General features: G+C 40.4%; 1 protein-coding gene across 3 annotated transcripts in view; it reads right to left on the bottom strand.

The window, feature by feature from the left end:
- Positions 1-15,551, bottom strand: part of LOC108100098 (E3 ubiquitin-protein ligase TRIM9) — an 85,901-nt gene that overhangs the window by 29,231 nt on the left and 41,119 nt on the right. The window lies entirely within an intron of this gene.

The following is a 15,551-nucleotide window of genomic DNA, read 5'->3' as shown; positions in this document are numbered from 1 at the left end:
TCCCAATACACTAAAAATAGTAAAGTTTAAGAAACATTCTTAAATTGTGCAAAATAATTTAATTGGCATTCATGTTATATATTGACTTAAAGAGAAACACACAATTATTTGTTTTGTTTTATAGGAGCTGGGGTTTATAAATCCCCATTATCGATGAAAACAAATTGGTCAACATTTACTGCCTCTTTTCCTTTTCTACTTTATAAGGGGCTAAACAAATTGTTGCTCCCGCATTCAAAAACTTGGTCCTGCTGCCTGCCCCGCCGAAACACTTTGGCATTACAAATGGCAACACATTTTGTCTACAACGGAAACGGATATTAGTTGCAGTCTGGCAGACACCCCTCTGACCTCTGACCCCCTCTGCAGATCCCCTCAGCCCCCTTACCCACCAACAAAACACAACAAATATGGCGCGACTGATTCGATATACGTATGTGGAAATCCTTTGGCGTTTCTATTCCTGCTGCTCTTGTTGTTTGGTGGACAAACACGTTTGTCAGCCGACAGGATATGCAGGCAGGCAACAACAACAACAACAACAGTGCAATTTGGCAACTTTGGCCGAAAGGGGGCGCCACATGGCGGGACGATTACCCCCAGCAAGCCGAAGGATGCCTTTAATGCGCCCTTGATAAACGAGCCGCTCAGTCGCAGGACTCGGCCGATAAAAAAAAACTACAAGCCCAAGCCGTTCCAGACTGACAAATGTGAACTATATGGGCGGCCATAAGGCGTATATATACATATATATGCGAGTACAGGAAATATCGGGAGCAGATGGAGCCTGCCAAGTGTCCGGCGACAGAGGGCGCCACCGACGCACAAGAAATTATTTTATGGCGCGTAATGTCTTTATGGACCGACAAAATGGCATCCATTTGGCCGAATAATAATATTTAAGCACATTTAAATAAAATGGCACTCGAGAGGAAAGAGCAGCCGCAGCGCAAAACAGGAATTACAATTTGCATAAAATTCATTTGTTTGCCCATTCCGCTCGTGGCGGAAAAAGATGAGGAAAAAATGTAAATAGAGCTTCCTAATTGACATTTTGACTCGCTGGCAGGTCCATTTTCACGAGGAATCCATGTTTGCAGCTGGAAAATCAATTGATTGCCCTGTCCTCTCTAAATTGTGTTTAGTAGCATGTGGCATGTTTGTCAATTACTTGGCTCAACTGTTGCCTTCTTTCCGTTTTTGTTTTTTTCTCGAACTTCCTCTGTCTGGCCAAATGTTTGCCTACAATTCCGCAACGGCCCACAGTGCGTATGTGTATTATTTCCTCGACTACGTGCTCTCACTTAGTCCTGGCCATTTTTCTTATCCTTGCTGTGCTACGTGTGCGACATTTTCGAATAGCCAGTGTAATTATATTGATTAGGATGGGTTCGGCAGAGAAGACATTTTGGGCTCTTGAAAAAGAGAAATTAATTTTTTCCCTCGGGGTGGCAGTTTTTTTGTGTGACTGGCATTTTAAGTGGCGTTAAAAAGGAGAAGGGAAAGTCACTGTATTTAGTTCATTAGCCTTAATTTTTGAAACAATTTTAAGAGCTAAAAATAGATATAAGGTATAGAAATAGGTAGAAATAGGATATTTCCAGAAAATAAAATAATTGTATATCGCCTTAATTAATTCCCTTGCTATTTATGAATATAGTATAATAGCTCTCTTGCCATATTTATCCTTACAAAGATCTAATAAATATAAAAAAAAACAATCATAACAAAGCTTTGTAAGAAAAATCGTCTATGACCCGTAAAAAATTAGCGACAGCCACAATTACGTGACTTGTCAACTAATTACAATATTATGTCCATCCGTCTCCCGCCAGGATGCCTCCAGGGCTCCTCTTTTTCCAGAGCCCTCCTTCTCCCCAGGTAATTAACGCGTGTCATTTATGCGTGTGGCTGTTCTGGAGGAGGAAAAAATCCAGGCAGAAGATCATAAAAACGCCACCGAGGCGGAGACACGCGTTCATAATTTGTTTTAGGCTCCGCCAGTCATCATCTGGCTCCTCCGCTTCCATCCAGCTCATTTCTGCCGTCGTTTTTATGAAAATTCCGCAATAAATTAAAAATTATTGCTCCCGCAGCTTTTGTTCTTATGCAGCTTAATTCTTTTCTGTAGCATTTTATGTTAATGTCTGCCATTCGCGCAGGTGATAAAGTTTGTCCATTACTCATTTTGTAGCGCCGAAAAAGCAGCGGGGGAAGTTCATATTCCTTCTTGGTCGAAAGAGGAGTAAACAATTTATGCAAGGACATGTTTAGTGCTGCAGATGCTCAGGAAAAGCCTATTTGTAGAGAGATGACAAAGGTGGCTGACTTTGGGAGATTAAACATGGCCTTTGTGCCTCCGACGAATCCCTGTGAGCTTATGTAGAGATAAGTTTTATTAGGCCTTTGCATTCGTTTTATTAAATAAAACAAGTGCCATCAGTCACATGAATTTTGTGATGAAAAACAAGGCTTTCTAGGAAAGGTTTATGCTGGAGAATAATAGTTATTATAAGTTTACTATAGTAACTTAGGTTTCTGCACTTAAAACCAATTTTTTAAGAATAGTTTATGACATTTTTGAAGAACTCCCCTTCTTATTTTTTAAAGCCCATAAAAAGTTACTTGCGTTTTTATAAGTCACACCAGGAAACTGTTAATCTATTAGCTGGTTGACTATGACTTTTGACTTTCTTTTCACGGCGCGTTATTCCCTCATATATATTCCGCACTTTGGCCTCTCCGATTCGCTTTACCCTAATCAAAACGGGGGAAAAAAACAGAAATAAAATGGAAACTCATTATGTGACCCTCTGCCGAGGTCCTTCCGTCGTCGAACCAATTTCTTTCCTTATGCATTACGTCTCACTTTTATCGAAGGCGGCACGCAAGGCGATTCCGCCACACCTCCAAGGATACGAAGGATATTGTAGAATACGAGACGATTTAAAGGAATGGTTGGAAAAACACTGGAGCGGGCAGCCAAAGTGTAACTTCACTGAAAAGCCTTTTCGATTTCCACGGAACGAAGAATGAAGAAAAAAAAGAAACGAGCGTGACAATACCAAATGTGACTTTGAAAATTTGATAAATGACCCAAAAGTTCCAGACGCAACTTTTCATGGGGGATAACTGTTTGGGTTCGATGTCTGGAAATGAAATAAAATTCGAGCCATAAACGAAAAGCCAAAAGCGGAACTGAAGCGGCTCACGCAAAAGCCGAAAGAGAATAAAACGAACGAACGAATGAATGAATGAATGAGTCAATGGAGGGAAACGTGCCAGGGAAAAAGGGAAAACCCAGAAGGAAAACTCGCGACACTTTTTCCTTTGACAGCCGACGACATTCGAGGGGCGAGGAAAGCGCCACATGTGCGTCGCCTCCACTTTTGTTGATTCATTTAGGCGGCTGTGTCGTCAAAGTCGAAGACTGGAGTTACTTTTCCTTTCTCATTTTTCCTACCCACCCCTCCCCCTTCCGTCTTCTCTCAATGCCACGCCCCTAACGAGCCTTCGCCTTACTCCCCCAACCTTTGAATTGGCCTTCTTCCACATTTATTTTGCGCTTATTTGATACTCTTAGCCCCTTTTGTTCGGTCTGCGATTCTCCAACTCCAGTGGCAAATATTGATATTAAAAAATCGCATCACGTCGCTTAAGTTTTTTGTAAATAATGTTGTGGAAAATTTATTACGAAAGCGAATGTCTGTGTCTATTTGGCGGATGAGGCCTTGACATTTCTCTGTTTTCTTCGTTTCAGGCAGCTGGATAAATGCGATTTAGTGAGAGATTTACGCTGGCAGCTTTTGAGGGGATTTTTCAGAATTCTCCAAGAAGCCGAAGGCTTGACAGGTGTCAATGGAGGGAAAAGTAACAACAACTGAGTGGGAATACAGGTAATGTACACTTGGGCGATGTTAAGTTGATTAAGCCATGAATCACTGCACCTTATCCCGGAGTATTCAATATAATCTGAACTAAGTTTTCGACTAAGAAAGGGATTTCCTGCAAGTTACAGCTGAGAATCACTTATTTGAAGTCAAGTCAATCCAACCACAATCAATTAGCATTATTCATGGTTCTCAGGGATTGAAGTGCTTGCATTTGAATAATTTACGTTTGTCAATATAAGCAATAAATTGCAAATGAAAGGAAGCCGGCAAACACAAACCAAAGGAAGAGAAAAAAATAATAATATTTTTAGTAAATATAAAAAGCGGCCAGCAAATATATATTATTCAAGGAGAAATGTTTATGAGGCGACAAAGTGAAGGGCAGAAAATATGAAGGCGAAACTATGGGAAAAACGTGATTCAGCCGGGGTTAGCAAGCTGCAAAATTGAAAAGGACAAGTTAAGCGACCAGGACACCACAACAAGGGAAACAAGTGCTCCATCCAGGACCTCTGCAAGCGGGCTAATAGAAAATGGGAAAATGGAAAAGCGGTACGAAAAACGGGGATCGAGGGGAAAACCCGAGGCAAAAGCAGCATTATAAATCATGTCTGACTACTCGGACTCGGGATCAGCGCAAAGGGAAGGACACTCGCTCGGTTTTTTTTTCATAAAAACCAACTAAAATAAATACACGACAAGGAGCTCCGAGAAACTCCGAGAGCCTGATGAAAAATAATAGCGAAAGGAAAAAGCGACAAAGTCAATTATGCAGGCAACAGGAAAAGGAAACACAAAGCCGAGGCGTCCTGCGTTATGCTTTAATAAACTCAAACTGCCATTTGCAGAGCACCAGAGACTCGACTCCAGGCTCCAGTTTCCAGACTTCAGACGGCGTTATTGAAATATTAATGACCTTCGGCATTATTAAAAAGGCGGCAGAACCGTAGAACCAAAGCCACAGTCACCCGGCGGCAAAGTTTTGGCTCTTTGAAAATCGAATTGCAAATTGCAATCAAAACTTAATCAGTTTAGAGGCTTAACTCCTATTTCTACCACTCCATTCCATTATAGATTTTTTCTGTACGGTACATGTACATATTTGCAGAGCTTTCAATTAAACAAAAACGCTTGGGTCAGCGTTCACCCCCTCGGGAAATTCTTTCCCGAAAATGTGAATATTTTTTCAAAAATTAAAAAGGATTCCGTGCGCCAATATTGACACAAGACTTCATTGCGGCTGCTCTGCTGAAATGTTTCACTGATGGAATGATGGAATGATAGAATGGCGAAATGAACTGAGTGAGTGCCGAGCATTTTTCGCCGCTCGTTGCCTTTCTGGCTGAGAATAACGCAAATATGAATAGAACTTTTCAGCTTTTGCGGTTTTCGGTTGGATGGCCATAATGTTGCTTTTTGTGGAGTGGGCACTTCTACAATTCGACTGACAAATGCCAACTGCGGATTAGAAAGAGAAATTCGATTAAATATTGATGCTGTGAGGCCGGTATAACAACAATTTGAGCAATAATTGCCTCCTCTTCTTTAAATATGACTTTAATTTAGTAAAATTTTAAAGTTATCGCCCTGGCAGAAAGGAAAACCGCACAGGACGAACCGCAACAACCTCAGCCAACCACAAAAAGGATAAACCAACCAACGACCAACAACAGATGATAACAATTGCGAATGCAGCAACAATAAATAATTAAATGCAAATTTTCGCACCTCAAAATGCAAATAAAAGGTAATTGCACTTAAATATGCCCCAAGCAGGTGCTGCATCGGGACAATCGGCCGATAAATCATGGCCTGCCACAAGAACAGCAAATGAATAAATGATAAGCAGCCAAATGGCAACGAGAAGTGTGCAAACAAAACAAAACTTTTGCCAACTTTCGGGAAAACCACTTGAAAAATCTGTCTGTTGTGGCAGAGTAGAAAACACAAACAGGAGAATTTTGTTTATCGTTTGTTTTTTAATTATATTTTATTGTTCTGGTGCTTTTTTTTGCATATACTGGCTAGCTTTTAACTGCAAGAGCAACACATTTAACCCATTAATTAAATGGCCAGCGGGGCGTATGCGCGATCCCAAAAGTGGTGGGCAAGTGTGAAAAAGTCGAGCAATTGCGTGAGTTTTTTTTCTCTTCGCGCTTCAATTAAATTTAATTGCATTTTGAAGGGTCATAAATCCCAAACAGTGGCAGCCAAAAAACTACGCACCGCCAAGTGCGAGCACTGTTCTCTTTCTCCCTCTCTCGCTCTCTCTTTCTCTTTCTCTTTCTTTTTGTAGAGGAACCCCCGATTCGGAAGCGGAACGAATTGCAGTATGCAAAGCGGACAAAATGTGGCCATTGATTAATGGGGTCCCAAGATGAAAAGAGTGAACAAAACGGTCAGAACGAAAATCAATCAGCAAACAAATTGCCTCCACACTTTGACTTTCTGGGGATCGAACATAAATAGAAAGAATATTGGGATTCTGGGGAAAGCGAAACCTAGAGATCATAAAGCTTATCAAATGGATTCCCCTCTCACACAATTCACTCATCTTTTTTAAAATTCTTTAGAGGGGAGATGGCCATCATCAACGCTGCTGGTGTAAATTTATTTATTGCTTTGACTCGCAGGCCATCAAAATATTAGAAAAATAAAACTTTTCCCCGCACACACAGATAACTTTAAAAAGCTATAATGTGTGATATATATTTTTGGGGAGGGTTGGCGGGAAAACCCGAAAGCAATTCATTTTAATTATTCACGCAGCCAACTCTAAGATTTCACACTCTCCGGAAAACAATACCAACTGCAAGGGAAATTTCGGGCTGAAAAAGGGAGGGCGGAACTTCTACTTGATTTATGGCTTTGGCTTCGGGGAAGTATTAGGTGATAAGAACATCGAATTGTTATTTATTGTTCAGAGGGTCGCCTTATCTGCGGTTTTAATTCGGATCGATTTTAAAGTTTGATTGCGTTAAGTGACTGTTTACCTTTAAAGTTTTGGAAGAAGTTTAAACTTCTAGAAAGTTTCCAAGCTCGAGAATATTTTTATTAATTTCCCAAAATCGCCCTCTGAGTTATTCTGATTAGAGCTCATTGTATCGGTCTCTGAGAAAATTCAAAAGTAGTTTGCTCTGGCTGCCATCTTCAGCAATTTGGCAATTTGCCGTGCCTTTCAACCTGCCACTTGTGCCACATCGAAGCTTCTTTGCGGAGTCTCCTCGAGTTGGCTGCAGTTTAACCAGCTGCTACCTACTGGCAGGCCCTCAGAAAAATCATAACGCACTTTGGGCATGTGCCACAATCAAACTGCACTTCAACGGCAAGCTGCAGTTGCAGGCAAAAATCCAGAAATCTGGAAATAGTCAATGTCTAGCGAGGTTTTCCGTTCGCACTTCCCCGTTTGGCCCAAAAGCTGCTCAGTTCATGGACCGTAAAATGAGGTTATGCTCGGGCTGCTGCCTCGTCTCTCGACTTCGATGGCAACATGTTACTTCTGGCGATGTGTGTGCCCTCTGTGTGATTTATGAAGAGCCATTTTAATGACATTTCCTACGAGAGTATCGACACATATCGGTTATGTTCGCCGACTCCGAGGAGTGGGTGCCGCACCACGAATCTCCGTGGAGCTCCAACGGTTGCATTAACTGCAGCTGACGACGGCGACGGAGGAGCTTTGGCCAGTCATGCGTGCCGGCAACCCAGCTAAACAGTGACCCAACCCACCTCTCGACGGATACGATGAGGCACTCACTCCCAAGACCTCTAAAGACCTCAACCTGGACACACCTATCCAAATGCTGTCGATTTCAACAGGGATGGGGAGACTCAATTACTCTACTGAATTTCTAGGAATCAAATACCTTAATTTTATAGCTACAAAATGTGAACTATTTTAATATACATCCTATTAATAAAATTGCATAAATAAATTCAGAATTCAGTCAGAAATACATATATTATTCTGTCCATATTTAAATGTTCTTATATTTGTCACTCACTTATAAATTGCAGCCACAGTTATTTTTTGTCAGGAATCTTAACTAAATGTATATTTTATAATTAATTTAATTATAAAAAAAAATATCTGTTTTTTTGTACAATAAACTAATAGCATTAAATTTAATTCATATGTATATTTTAAACAATTTTATTGACTTATAAAATAGGGAGAGCCATATTTCACTTTGAATGCTTTAAAAATTTGTTTATGAATTTTGTTTTATTTAAATTTTGCAGGTTTAAATCAATGGTTTTTCAAAAAAGTTTGTTAACAAAAATGAACCGACCAAAATTTTTAAATGAAAAACATTTGTCAGCTCACTAAAAGTAGTATAAAAAATGTTAATAAAGTTATTTATTATACATATACATTTTTTTTTGTCAAAACTTATTGTAATCCGATCAGCCGAATTAAAGCATATTCTTAAAAACACTGCAGATTACTGTGCCCATAAATTAAGATAAAAACTAACTTATAAAAATAAAATCTGTCAGTGATCCAGCCGCTCGGAATTATTCCACATGGCCAACTGGACGCGGCCCACACCCACAAAAGTTGTCCAAAACACTTTGCATGAATAATCGCCGCTCATAAATTTGGTTGTGATATGCGGCAATTGACTCCTTTTGTTGCTGCAGTGATAAGCAATAGTTTGCCATTTTCCTCTCCTTTTTTTCATTTTGTATTTTTTTGTTGCGCTTTTCAGTGGGTCACATGAATCAGTTTCTGATGATTGCCCAACGCCGAATCGGCAGCAGCATAAAGTGCAAAATCATGGGGATTTGGGCAAATCTGGCATTTGTCTCGCTTTTGGCAGCGGGCAACTTTTGCAATTGCATTGATTTTTTTGAGCCACTGTGGTAAATAAATAACGAGCACTGTGTTGAGCCACTACATACATTCATACATATATAGTTTTTATGGAAATTTACTGCATTTTCCATTTCAATTGCCTTTTGAGTGGAAAAATATGTAAATTTCGATGGAGCGGATGGACAATAGTGGAGGATAGTCAATGGATGGGTATCGTGGCAAAGCATCGATGCGATATGTGCAGTAAATTGCAGTTTGCCAAAAACATTTTTGCCATTTGCCTGCTGTTCCTTCATTTTCCCATTTCCCCGATATTTTGCCACTCTGTGAAATTTATGGCCAGCAGCTATTTTAATGTGTGGAAATGAGAACTTTCTTGATAAACGAGCAACATGAACAGCGACATATATGATATTGACAGTAGCCAAGGCCCAATATGCTAGTCCAGTTATTGGTTTTAACTTTTGGTTAAGGGAAAAATGCAACTTTCAAATTGAAAATGTTTCAACAATCAATCCTTGTATGGTGAATAAAATACAAAATTCTAATAATAAGACATCGCCATAACTCACATCATTATTTTTATGACCAAACATTATTTATATAATTTTCCAAAAACTACTAAATCACTTCCTTTATTCATTGCCAGAAATGTAAAATAATTGGCTGTGAAAATCCTGGTTCTTTCCCCACAAATCTCTTTCTCCACTCCATCACCCTTAAACAATTAAATTTGTCTCGTCTCAATTTACAAGTTTTAATAAGCGAGCTCTCCAACGCAAAACAATAAAATAAGCCAATGCCAAAGTGACAGAATGCTTGTGAGCCAAAAAAGATTTATATTGGCCATTTTCCAGACTCCAAAAGAAGGAAGGAGGCCAAATGGAGGTCTCTTCGATGTAGTCTTACTTTTGGTCCAAGTCCTCTGCTCCGGCTGATTTGTTGCCGATGTGTTCTTTCACTAAATTCACTTAAATGCATGTTATTTCCGCATGTTTCACACCACTCACCTACCGCCCCTCGAATTTCCCCCCTTTCGCGTTGATTTTTCCTTTGCTCACAATTTGCACTTCATGAATACCAGATGGGAGCAAAAAAGAGGCAAAGGAGCCAGAGGAAATCCACAGCCAGCTGCTCCATTAGACAATTTCCTCATGTGTCTCCGAAGACTTCGTCGCCGGAGTGTGTGTTGTTCTTCTGGCTGCTTTGAGTCTATTGAAGTGCAGTCCACATGGAGTCTCCTCCAAGAAAATCATTCGATTGATGCACTGAGTAAACTTCCGTTTCACCACTGCATTTAATGTTCTTTGCTAAAAGGAAACTTTGCTAAACATGTGGCCAAAATTCCATAGACTGATTAAAAAAAACTCAAACATATTTCCCTTAATCACTTGCATTAATTTGTTTCTGCAAATTACTTTAGCTCTGTAATAATCATAGGATTTTACTTGCCTAATGCACTTTGCCTAATAAAGTTGTTTGTTTTTTTTCGGTAATTTACCCACTTCAAAGCGTACCAATCGAATCGAACGTTTTTGAATACCAAACCACACTAGTTAAATGCGTAATTCAGCCACTTCATCAGCAGCTCATTGAGTTAGCCGCAATGTTTGCTCCACATTCCACTCCTATCGGCACTCCAATTTGCTAGCTAAACATTTTACCAAACTATTCTGCACCACATCATTATTGCAGCTCCACTTGGACGGCACTTCATTAACAGATTTTCCATCCGCAGCCGCCAAGTTGGACCGCAGAAAAGCCAACGCTATTAAAATGCAATCGCCGGGCAACAGAATCGCCGTCCGCAGCTGGCCGAAAATATTAAACCAATAATGCAATTGCAGTTGTGGCCGGCAAACTTGCACGCAGCTGGCGATCCGTTCGAACAATAGATAAAATCCAGGGATCCAAAGGGATAAATTGGAGAGGGATTCCCCTTTCGGCAAACAGGGGCTGCCTGGAGGCCCTAATAAATGAAATTCCGACGATTGGCTAACTGTCTGCCACTGTCCATTGTGAGTTGTATCCCCTTTCCGTCCTTAATATTCACATCCTCTCACTCACTGATTCCATTTGTTCAAAAAACAATAATTGCATTAGCAAATATGGGCATGAAATTAAAGGCCAGAGCAATTAGGAATGCCATCATCGTGTAATCGTCTAATAAGTCTCAGTGGGTGGGGATGGAGCCCCTCGTCTTGAGGCATTTAATTAAAGGCGTTAAGTTGGCTAATGAATGCGGCAATCGCAATGAGCCTCGAGCTGCTCACTCGAAGGCAAAAGCATCGGGATGCAGTTCATCACGGCAGTCGAGCACGTTTCAACCTCAGTGGGTAGAAAGTCAGTCAGTTGGTTAGTCATCCAGGCATTCAGCCATTCAGTCACTCGGGCTGCACATGCAGGATAAGTGAGTAGTTTATTTAGTATAAACAAACTGGCGAACAGCACAACTACTGCCAAACAACAGCCGCCAGGAATAAAGGCTACAAAACTGATGTACTGCGCAGAGAATAGAAAAAAATTGGTATTCGAAAAAAGGAAAGAATAGAGGGGAATTCTGAATACGCTTAAAAAAAAACTTTCAACTTAAATACGATAAAGCAATATTTTGTTTTTAAGATGTATTGAAATAAATATAACAAATTTAAAAATTAAATACAACTGCTTCTTTAAGGGATATAAAATAAATTTTAAAAAAATGGTAAGACGCTATATGTTAAATATAAAATTACAAAACACTTTAAATTAATTAGTAAATGAATAACAAATTTATACAAAAATTCGAAACAAGTTATTGAAGTTGAATTTCTGATTTTAAAAAGGGTAATTTTTTAAAGTTATATATTGCAATAATTTTCTAAAAATCAGTATATTATACACAATATAAAAGTAAGTAAAGTTAGTAAAATCCTAATGAAGGCTATTGAATTTTCCTGTTCATCAAGCGATGTTAACAAAAAACAAGGCAATTAAAAACCTGCAACTACAATGCACGAACAGCCCGATTAAAAATCCCCAAGGCAATGAATGGAAAATTCGAGCAAACACATCCCGAACGTAGAACTCGAATGTTTTCTTTCTACGCCCTGGAAAAGCGCTCCAATTCGGGATGCGGTGCATTTGATAAGCGGCACGTAGCACACGCCAGAGAGCATGGGATAGCATTTTCCAGCTGCGAGTGGAAATCTGAGAACAGAAAGCCTGGCCTGAGAACCGATTGCCGAGTGCTTTATTATCTATATAGTGGGTTAGGATGCCTCGCATTTGTTTGCCACTCGCACACACAAAGGAATGGCAAAATGGCGGATCCTCGTGGGTGAAATGTACCTGCAAGGATGCGCAAGGATACGGAGAGCATTAGTGGGAAATCTTTCAGGGCACACCTGAAAACCCCCCAGCCCAACCCCCTCGTTCAATTGCATTAGAATTTAAGATAAGTTCGAGGCAAAAGCGGGAAACTGGAGTGTGAGTAATGGCAGTGGGTTGGGGTGAGTGGAAAACTGGGAAGTGGAAACTCCCAGATTACGATTCTCGGTTTACAGGCTGCTCCTTCTCCTGCTGCTGCTCCTTATTGTGTGTGTTCGAGTTGCACTGTGTTTGTGTGTGTGTGTGGGGGGCAACTTGTTTACCAAACTTTATTACAACTTGGCAAACAGTCGTCGCCTTTGTAGTTGGCTCAAGTCGAGTTCTGTTGCTTTGTCTGCTAACTGATTGCAGTTACAATCAGTTTATTGTACGAGCCTGCTGCAGGATAGATTCGCTTGGACACACACACCAACACACATCCACTCACCCACACACACACACACACACACACTCACTGGCAGAGTGTGCTACCTTGTATCCTGGCTGCAACTCGAAACATGGCAAACAGCAGGAGCAAAGTGGAAAAAGGACTTTGTTGCCGGCAACAAGCAGCAAAAGATGATGCCAACGTCTCCACTCGAGAGCGGATAATTTGTAAATTTTATAACTTCAAGTAGTAAACTTTGAGCGAATTAGAAACTGACATTGTAACAATCAATTTACAGAATGGATTTCAAGGCTTAAAACTTTCTTACCTACCACTTAAAAATTAATATATAGGTATTTATACAACATATATTTTATTATAAGATTTATTTTATTGGTAAGATTGTTACCAAAAATTATATCTTTAACCTTTAAAATATATTTCTTTTTCAAAAACTTTAGTATCACAAAAACTGGTTATTTGTAATTTAAAGTAAACTACCATTTTTCACATCATTTTGTCACCCACAAAATTACTGAACCCTAAATCAAAAATCGATAGAAAAAAGGCGAAATGTCATAAGTGATTTCCTGTTCCGTTTCACGTTCCAATCAAGCGTAAAATAATTTTGTAAAAATATTTACACAACTCGGGACCCGAAAAACGGAAAATATGAATGTGAGCAAGCCAGCGAAAGATGAAAAATGAATGGGGAAATGTGAAAAGCTGAGCTACTCGGGTTGTGTTGCTGGTGACAACTGGCCAGGGTTTTCCGCAGGCACTCGACCAAGTTGGCTCCGAAGTTTCCCAGCTTTTCGCTTCAATGCGTAGTGGCCGCCCAATAGAATGGCTTTCATCAGTGTCAGATTAGGGCGTGGTCGGGGCGAAATCACAGACATAACCGCCATCCTCACACTTGGTAACCATACATATATATATATAGGAGTATGTTTATATAGAACAGGCACATTCAGAGCTTCCTAAGAAGGCGCATAAATTCCAGACACTGCCACCCTGGTGATTTGTGGTGCTGAGACCACATCAAACATGGGAGATTTTCACGGGTTCGCCGGCGGGAGTGGAATGGCATGGAATGGAAATGGAGTTCCTCAGACAGAGACTAAGTGTGGGTTAAGCACACTTGAAGTATGTGCACGCTTGGGTTAAGAAAAAGGATTTGCCAGCCCCGAAAAGCTTCCTTCTCCATTTTCCCGTGGGGGTACACAGCAAACAAAAAGGGATATATAGTAGTAAAATGAAACATATTACAAAGCATATAAATACAAAGATAATTATGGGATTATACTAATCAGGAAATTAATTAAAGGCTTTTAAAATGTATTTACAAATTTTTTAATAAGTATTTTAATTCTTTTTTGTCTGTGCATACAGTATGAAAAGAAAAACCCACTCACAGCCATTCACTCGTTGACGGGTTGAGGAAAATATGAAAAGTCGTCTTGCCGGGAAAACCGAGTTGGGATCTCCTGCCAAGGTGAGGATTGTGGTCTCTGCGGCTCTGAGTTCCTTGCGGCTTACAATATATATAGCATATATATATTTATATATACAATAGTGTGTCTGAATACTTTTCTTGTGCTTATGTTTTTTTTCCGGTTTTTCACCTGCGACAGCCACGAGTAATGCAATTATATTGAGCCAGGTTTTCTGTCACAACTTTTTCACTTTTCCCGCACATACAGCATTTCCCGCCTTATGGCATTGAAGTGGAATGGCTAAATGGATATGAACAGGTAAACAGCAAAAGACAAGAATAAACTATTGAAACTGTATGGGAATTTATGGAGGTATCAAGAGTGCGGTGAAAGTGAAAACTTTATCTTATCTTTAGACGGATCCCTTTCTCCTGCAGTCTCGATTTGTCGGCTGAAATCCCCCTTATTTACGGCAACAGGCAGCCAGGGTAATTGCCAAAGTTTATTAACGGAAACAAAAACCGAGGGCCACCGACAAAGGACCAAATTGCAGAAATCGGGAGATGGAGCGTCCATGAATATGAAATGAAGTCATGGAAGGCCCAGACAGAAAGCCAAAGAGATTCCCTTTGGGAGGCTTTGGCTGGATGTCCGCGGAGTGCGAGGCGGTCATAAACAACAATTTATAAGCTTTAATGAAAATTGGCCGGAAGAAGAAGTTTGCCGGCTCACTGCGGCTTTTTTTTTTGAGCGACTTGCAAATAAATTAACTGCTAACCCGGCGAATGCAAATTAAGAGCCTTGTTTACACCTCGGACTGGTTGAACCCACCTGTCCCCCTTTTTTGGCCATTAAATTTATGCCCCACGCGGGAATTCGCCACCGACTGCTCATAAATCCTGCACCTTTTTCAAAACCATCACTGCTCTCCGTTCACGAAATTGTCCTTTCGCTTTCGACAAATGCATATGGAAATTTTATGCAAATTTTCCATTGTGTCAGCAATTTGTAACGAATTTGCGCTGTGAAATGGTACGAAAAAGCCGCCGCAGGCTGGAAAATTTAATTTGCCCTGTGCGGTAGGTAAATCAAATTGCATAAACGTCAATTTGCTAATCCAATATTTGAGCCAAAAGTTGGCGAGCTCTGCGTCGTTTTTGAGTGGCGCTCTTCAATTCAAACTTTTTGAGTCGAGCACTTTAAGTGGCGAGTGGAAAGTTTTGCGAGTGCCAGTGCAACTGAAGCTGACAAAATATTTTCTGATTACTTTGCCACATTGGCAACACTTGAAGATGTCCCCAAAGAGCTGACAGCGGAAGAAAAGCGATGGAAGCGCTCGGCGAATATTTTCAAAATAAATGTTATTGTAACGAAAGTTGCTGCAACTGATAAAGAATGGGAAGTGGTCACAATTTCTTCGGGGGGCAGAAGGGACTGCCTGTTGATGGCACTTTGATGAGGAGAACTTGGTCAGCTTCAATTACTTGGATTCGGATCCGGACCTGGATCCTCGTCCTGCCGTGACTGGGCCGCATTAGAAATCGGGGGAACCCAGGGCATCATCATCATAATCAACAGTCAACAAAAAGGAAGCAAGTCCAACACGTGACTACACCACAAAACTCTCAGGAATATAAAAGTTTTCCGCCCAGCAGCCTCATCCCTCT

This window comes from Drosophila ficusphila, unplaced genomic scaffold, assembly GCF_018152265.1.
Source record: "Drosophila ficusphila isolate 14025-0441.05 unplaced genomic scaffold, ASM1815226v1 contig_723, whole genome shotgun sequence".
Lineage (NCBI taxonomy): Eukaryota > Metazoa > Arthropoda > Insecta > Diptera > Drosophilidae > Drosophila > Drosophila ficusphila.
Note: the sequence above shows the minus strand (reverse complement) of the source record. Positions and strands in the feature narration are given on the sequence as shown.